The sequence below is a fragment of the Poromitra crassiceps genome, assembly GCF_964638095.1.
Source record: "Poromitra crassiceps genome assembly, chromosome: 26".
Classification (NCBI taxonomy): domain Eukaryota; kingdom Metazoa; phylum Chordata; class Actinopteri; order Beryciformes; family Melamphaidae; genus Poromitra; species Poromitra crassiceps.
Window position 1 is genome coordinate 10,744,922 of NC_139640.1, and position 8,138 is coordinate 10,753,059.

At 39.1% G+C, this 8,138-nt stretch overlaps 1 long non-coding RNA gene across 2 annotated transcripts; it reads right to left on the reverse strand.

Annotated features, from left to right (window-relative positions):
* Nucleotides 1-2,309: 2,309 nt before the first annotated feature.
* On the reverse strand, nt 2,310-7,531 carry LOC310798765. 2 transcript variants are annotated; one of them, XR_014553786.1, is made up of 6 exons: nt 7,383-7,531; nt 5,812-5,835; nt 5,599-5,628; nt 3,861-3,914; nt 3,536-3,592; nt 2,310-3,012 (listed from the first exon to the last, which is right to left on the reverse strand). It is a non-coding gene; the product is annotated as an uncharacterized lncRNA (long non-coding RNA). The 2 variants fall into 2 exon arrangements; XR_014553787.1 differs by lacking the exon at nt 5,599-5,628 and having other exon boundaries at nt 7,383-7,530.
* Nucleotides 7,532-8,138: the final 607 nt, after the last annotated feature.

Below are 8,138 nucleotides of genomic sequence, written 5' to 3' on the forward strand. Positions count from 1 at the left end.
GCCTACCTAGATCTAACTAGGGGCAGATCTACCTAGATACCAATCAACAATCAATCACAAAAATATGTAATACAGTATGCAAAGGAAATAACACACAAGGAATCAAAACAAAGCACAAAAACAGTAGCCTATTCAATCCAATATATTCATTCTCCCCAAAGGGAACATTGGTTTAAGGACATGTTCATCACTTCATTAACAGACACAAGGTCCAGTATAAACAGACAATACATAAAATCATAACATATACATACCCCAATACATTACATTAAAGAGTTGTACCAATGTGCCCAAATGCTGGACTGGTACTTAATACTGTAGCACTGAGACCAGGTTGAGACAGCAGCATGATAATCAAGTTCTGAGACACATTAAGACGACAGATAAACTTGTAGGTCAGATTTCTCAGCAGGGCATGAAAGGTGTAGACTCCTGCACCACAAAACATTTCACTAGCACTGCAACACCTTGGCTTTCTGAGCAGAATCCTCATGCAGTCATGATAAGCAACCTGAAGCTTTTGAATGCTGTGAAACCTGTGCTGGGAATTCAGCAGTTTAGACAAAAACACTGTGGGAACTTGAAACTAAGTAACAAGTGTGTAATTGTTGCAACCAGTGAGAATCTCATGACAGAGGTTCCTCCTGTCTCAGCTGGGAAAAGCTCTGCTAGAAGTCTGGAAAGATTCCACCTGTCCACCGTCCGTATGTAAGAAATAACTTTTTCACTCCCTGCTGAGCCTTATCTTCAAACCTTGAAGACAAAGAAGCGACTGTTTGCAGCTGTGTCTACTTTAGAGAGAAACCTAACACTTCATAGTTCAGCTATAGTGGTTATACTTTACATGTGAAAGGGTGTGATTCATAAGAACAGTGAAGATGTATTCTTATCACAAAACCCATCCTTACTCTTTTTTACAAGTCTTTTATTGAGAGTATTCTTTGTTATTGTATCGTATGCTGGTACGGACATTCCAAAGTTACTCACAAAAATAAATTGGGAAAGATTGTTAAGATCTGTGGAAAAATCATGGGGCAACAGCAGGCCGATCTGTACCACCTGTACTTGACTAGGTTGAACCTGAAGGCAGACAAGGTCTGCTCAGACAAAACCCATCCACTGTCAGCAGAGTTTCAGCTACTCCCTTCTGGTCGGAGGTACACATACCCCAAGATCACAACCAACAGAGCAAAACATTCATTTATCCCCATGTCAATCATCCAGCTAAATAAGATGTGAGATTCAGGGAATCTGAAGTTTTTTATTTGTTTTTATTATGATTATCAGTACGGTTATTGTTGTTTAATTATGATTATGAGATTGAGAACGTTTTATTATGATTAATATGAGATTGAGAACGTAGCTGGTCATCAGCAATGGGCAGTATGCAATATAGCAATATCATAGATACGCACTTTAAATATGCCGGGCTGCTAACACGTGCACTTTAATGCTAACACGTGCACTTTAATGCACAGTATTATTGTGTATTTTTGACCACTACAGATGATTTTATGATTTTTAATGAGTTGTGTATGTTATTTTAATGTGTCTGTGTCCTCATGTACTGTGCTGTACAACAAATTGCCTCCTTGGAGGACATTAAAGTTTTCTACTACTACTCTGACCAAAATAGTCATACATTGTCATTGTGTTACGATGAGATAGTGAACATAAATTGTCCCCTTTTTTTCTGGGGACCCCCAGACCCCCCTCTGAGAACCACTGACTTGAGCATCCTATTTTTGGATGAAAAAGGCGACTAGATCCCTAAATCATCTGGGCAGACGCTGTGTCTGCAGTGCATAAGCTACAGATGGTATAGGTAATTAATCGCAAAGATGTCTATGAGCAGGAGGATCAGAGGAACTCAAGGTCATCTCAAGGTTGTTTGCCAGCTGCCACTAGATAATTAGTGAAATAAAATGGTATCATAGCATTTCAACTGAGGAAATCCATTGTCAACTGTAGGATTTACAGAACCTGCTGAACATGGCTGTGAATATTGTCAGGGGAAATCTTACTACTCCAATTTGAATGTTCGTTTACTCACTTAACTGATCATCTACTTTGATGGGGATTTAAAACCCTATTGTATATTTAAGCATAAAAACATTTAACTCTAATGATCGCTGTGGGAAAATGGGGATTGTTATCACTATAAAACAATGTATTCTCATTTCCTTAAGAGTTGATGTGTTGGAGAGAACGTTTCCCATCTGACAACGGCAATGCACATCTTCTGAACACCTTACTATCACATCTTTCTATAAAAACTGCAAACATATGGATTTACAAATACCACTCAAAACATTTTGGAACATTTTATTTCAAGAACATTTAGAACATTTAATTAGGTCAGAAAAGCTTCCTTCCACTGTTACAGAACATAATTTAATGAACAGAACGTTTCATCCGATGACAGTTCACATCATACATGTTATTGGGATGTATTTACCGTTGACCTAATACAATTTCTCCTGACAGTCTATCTTTCTGTGTTTTGATTGACTAGATCTCATGTCAATATACAGTGTTTTTCAAAAACATTTGGTAAGCAATTCGTTATTAGTTATACATTACAATATAAGGAGAGAGAGAGAGAGAAAAAAAAAAATATCGTATTTTTCCTAGACTTTTAATAACATACTTTAGCTGCCTTATAATGTTTGGGTTTTAAATCAGGTTTAAAATCCAAAACGTAGGAAAATATCCATATTATTCAGCAGTTAAAAAACAGGATTAGACAAAAATGCTACGTTTACGGGATATGGACGGTAATTCGTTTTCAAAATGGCGTAGAAATGGATATGAATGTGAGAAAAAATAACAACCCTTGGAACAGCTTCGTTACATCAAGTGCAAGCCCAAAACAAAACTATAAATGACATTTGTAATATAAAACTTGGTAAAAAATACTTATTTAAAACTGTACAATCACCAAGTACACAGAATGAGCACATCTTCAACCATTATTCATTTGGCGTCTCCAGTGGCCTCAACCTTTGGCGCCTAGGTGAAGAAAACAGAGAAAACAGTGAGTTGTTTACTCACAAAGCCCGTTTTACATCCAACATGACTTTTAGTGCCGTTATCTCATGATGCCTGCATTTTGTCCTGTTTTATTTGATTCTTATGTTCATGCCTTTTATTAAAACATGTGTCTTAGGCTAAACACGTTTTTAGTCTTGTTTGGTGAAATTCAAGGGCTCAAAATGTCATAGAGGCCTCATTTGTATCAACACAAATCTCATCACAGGGCTTTCCTGTGAATCCTATGATGAAGAGGAATGATACTGATGATGAAGAGGGTGTTATACTTTTATATACTGTATATAAAATGAAATAAACTTCCAAGGACTTTCAAGTCCCATGGGAATCCTGTGATTTAAATTGTTTGAATAAAAGTGGAGATTTCCTAAACTACCATGTTTTTTTCTTCTGCACACAAGGTGATTAAAAACAAAAACAAAAAACCATGACGTGATATTAAAAGATGTGTAGTGGGAGCATCTTTTCAAAAAGGTAAACAAACCTCAGCCTTGGCTTCCCCATTCTCAGCTGGATTGCCCTTCTTTCCCTTGGCTGCCTTCTACAAGAGAACACGAGAGACGTCATCACCAACACATCACAGCCTTCAAGCTCGTACTCAGTTTGTCACATGCTTCAGAAAAGCACCAAATCAAGTGTAGCAGAACATCTCAATGGTTTCTCACAGTTTCTTCACCCCCCTTTTGCTCAGGAAGTAGAACAAAGTTTCACTTCAGGGAATTGATCAAGCTAAAGAAGCAGTTTCACATGTGACACACAATACAGAGGCATGTTGTTACAATCAGCGGTCACATCAATCTGTTACATACTTTTGGTGGAGCAGCTTTTTTGGTCTTGGGTGCCGGCTTTGCAGGTTGAGGTTTCTGCAAGAGAACAACAAAGATACACATGGTTTAGAAGAAGATTTGTGACTTGTCTCTAAATGAAAAATAACTCAACCTGCTTTGCATTGGGTCACAAATTGTCCCCCCTTTGTTACTTCTGCTATTCACAGAAAAATAAATGTGGGTAATTCTATTTTGACGATTTAACAGTTAGCATTGTAGATTGAAACATGACTCCAGTGATGAGTGTTGCCAAAATGGGTGTAATGTATGAATATAGGCGCGACCTAGTGGCCATTGTTGCACATTACAACTGGCTCATGTTATTGCTCAGAGGAAGAAAACAGTGCATTGAGGCACAAGTGCTGGAGTATCACAGAAGTCACAAAGCTGCAATTCTGAATAAGGAAATGTATTTGTTTCAAAGTACATTAATGGAGTTTATACCATGGTCTGGGTGAATACTCGATTCTGATTGGCTGCAAGGTGTCCATTAAAAAGTGATATTGTACAGTGATAATGGACACCTAGCTAAATGGTCTGTTCACCGTTCATATCAATGCGCCATAGTTTCACAGTGTGGTATCAAGAGAGCTGTTTGAGCTCTATACCCCCGTTAAGGGTTAATATGACAATTTTCTAAGTTGAGAAAAAAATTGACTCGGTCAAAGTAAGTATTTAAATCACCCCTGTGTGCTCAGTTTATCAAAAATAACTCTTATTTACAATTTTGATTTTCGTTTTTGGAGATTTCCCTCCCCTGACAGAAGCCGGCTCTGAGCCATTATGAGCCACTCTCCGGACAGAGAAAATGGGCGTGAACAGCCGAGGAGAGAGAGAGAGAGAGAGAGAGAGAGAGAGAGAGAGAGAGAGAGAGAGAGAGAGAGAGAGAGAGAGAGAGAGAGAGAGAGAGAGAGAGAGAGAGAGAGAGAGAGAGAGAGAGAGAGAGAGAGAGAGAGGAGCAGGGAAGCTTGCACTGTGTGTGTCAACAGCGCTGTGCTGTCCTCCTTTCTCTCTCTCTCCTCTCGCCTCTTCATACGCACATTTTCTCTGTCCCACAGTAAACCCTGGAGAATAATACTCATGTATAGAGTCGTTTCCATGTTGCCAAACACTATTGACAGTTTGAGCCTTCCCGCAGATGGCAAAACAAGCAGTTTTTTTTGGACTCCAACATACTGAAAGCAGATAGTTTTCACTCTGCTCCTGCCTCGCGCCATTTACGTCTTATAAGACCCGCAGACGTTAACGCAATTCCCTGGAATGCGAGTTTAAAGTAACGACCCAGTTACATGGCGTTGCATTCTTAGACATTGCCGTTTTATTTTGTATGTTGTTACATAGGCTACAATTGGCCAAATTATTAGTTAGCTTGATTCTAGAATTGTGCCAGGTGTAGAAACTAAGCAGCCATTTTATCCCATGATAGCCTAATCTCGAGGGGACTATTTTGTCTCGCCGGTTCTCAACTCATATTCAAGGTTATGAAAACTAGATTTTGATTGCAAAATGCATGGAAATATAAATGAATGGTCTTGTTTTGTTTCTTTGGCAAGTGACCATGGTATAAGCGGGTTAATGCACTTCGAGGTGTCCATTATCACTTTTTAAGGGACTTCGCGGAGGCAAACCATCCTCGGCTTCGCCTCGGACGGTTCACGCCTCCACGTCGTCCCTTAAAAAGTGATAATGGACACCTCGTCGTGCATTAACCCTTACTTACCGCTGCCAGCCGTGGGGAACATCTGCTTGCCTATGGAGAGAGAAGAGAGGGACGTCACTCAAAATATTACATTAATCGACTACATTTATAGACAATATAATGTTTATTGATATTCATCCATATTATTTATAATTGCAGATGTAACCAATTTACCCGTTTTTTTCTCTCAACACATGATCCTAACTAAACATGATTTTCACAAACATTACAAACCTTGACAGGTTCATCAGCAGCTGCCTGTTAAAAAGACACAGAATAGACACATTTAATAAACTAGATCAAAGATCTTGAAAATGAAGAGCAGCGTGCATCCAGAGAAACACAATGAGTCCAACAGTTAGGCTACAATAATAAAAAAATCTAACATTACATCATCCACATTACAAGCAAACAGAAACAAAGGATTAATTAATGTGATCACATAATTAATCAATCATGTATATTAAGCAAAGTGGAGGGAACATAAATAAGGAGAAATAAATAGCTTTCTGTCGTTCGGGGTGAAGAAGCTTTGATTAGTCATTGGGAAAGGATTAACGATGCGGAAATGTAGAAAAAAAGGGCGCAATTCTGCTTGTTGTTGTTTTTGCGGTTGGTATTTTCGCGCTCATATTTGAATTGAAAGCGCGCTGTTCCGTCACCATGCCACCGCCTTGGCGCGCTGACACGCTCTTTGTTTTGTATCAGTGCGCTGCGCGCCCCAACAGACAGCTGTTAAAGGAGATGATAAGATTACCCGCTTCTAATCTGGACAGACTGGACCTCACACAATAGAACAGCAACCACACACTAACCTGCAGAGGTTAATGCAGACCCATCGCAATTTACACGTTCAGATTTCACAAATAAAACTTTTATTTTTCAATAATCCATTTTTAACACTCATACTATTTTATACATATTTAATTCGTAAAAAATATTTAATGTAAACGAGATCTGTTTGAACTGCTGCAGAGCCATGATGTGACCCTAATAAAATAAAACATAGCTTATTAAACGTTATTAACAACCCTGTGAAGCATTTCGCCCTGTTATGGGTTTTCAGTTCTGCTTCGATTGACGTTACACGACAATGTACTTTAGTCAATCGCCTCGGGTGATTCAGATCTGGCGGGAAAATACATAAATGGATGAAAATACATAAAAATGCGTGTAAACTATGTGAAAACTACACGCGTCGAAAGCGGGAATAACGCTCCCACAATAAAACAAACACATTTCCCTCTTCCCCTCCCCCATCATCTCCCTGCACAACTTTAGAGGTTGAGCATGAACTTATCTTGACTCGTATCATGACAGAAGCAGAAACACACCCTAAATCCTCAGGCCGTACCGAGTCGCCTTGTTTAAATACAATAAAAATATATAGATCGAAAACATAGCGTTGTTGCGCTGTTTTTCCTGCCTGCCTGCCTGCGGTCCACAGCCCAAAAGGCGCTGTCTGTCAGAGAGAAACCCTAGATAGCGCCAATATTTTTTGCACAGCAAAAACACCAAAACAGGATCTGAAATGGCCGCAGTTCGGCAGGAATTTAAATTCGCAAGTATAAATGTGTCGGATCTCTCTTGTTACAACGGCGCGATTACTCATTGATCAGCTGTTTACGTGTGAATGCATGAAAAGCAGAGAAAATAGGTCTCCGCTGTGTGGCCGCCATGCCTGTAGGTAACGATCATGATGACGTTCTTCTGATGCACAAATCACATGAAATTCAACCTCACGTTCACCTCGGACGTTCCGACACAAAAAACATACATTTAATCGAAATAAACATCCTCCTTACCTTTCTTTTGGGCATCTTGGTGGCGGGAGGCGGGTAGAAAATGTAGAAAAATGTGGAGCGTAAATAGCGTTTTCCCCAAGAGGGTATAGAGGACCTGTATAGGTTGCGCTGCGTAAAATGGCGAATGTATAATACAAGCGAATGTTTTAATAGTTTATACACTGAAATATAAGAACGAAACCGGTTCGAACCGGTTTTGTATTTCCGAGTCGGTCATTGGATGCAAATGTGTCACATGCTCGCAGGCGCCACCCATTTTATTAAAGAGGCAGTCCCGTGGAAATGGAAAATACTGATCGATGTCGCAAGGGGGCGCAGTCGCATTATTCCTAGGGTTGTTCAAGTACAGTAATTCAAAATTATAAAATAGGCGCCAGATAGAGCTGTTTTTACTTTCAGTTAGTTCCACAGACGGTAAATAGTCACCAGTTCACTTACTTGTAAACAGGACTGCTGTGTATAAGTGTGGCAACATTGGCAAAACAGCCTCTATGTATGACTGTAATCTTGATATCAAGGTCTGTTGTTTTTATATTTTTTTCTACGTTTTGTATTGTATTGTATTGTGTTATGTTCTCCTATGGACCTTCCTAAGTGTCTGGAATAAAGTTAAATTGAAATTGAATTGTCTAATTTTTTTTACCAGCCTTTTAGGCTGACTGATCCTTGTAAATACTATGTGGTGCTTACATTCTAAATACTAAATCCATTGTAACTAATCAGTTTTGCAAATTTACACTTAATAAAAGATACAAC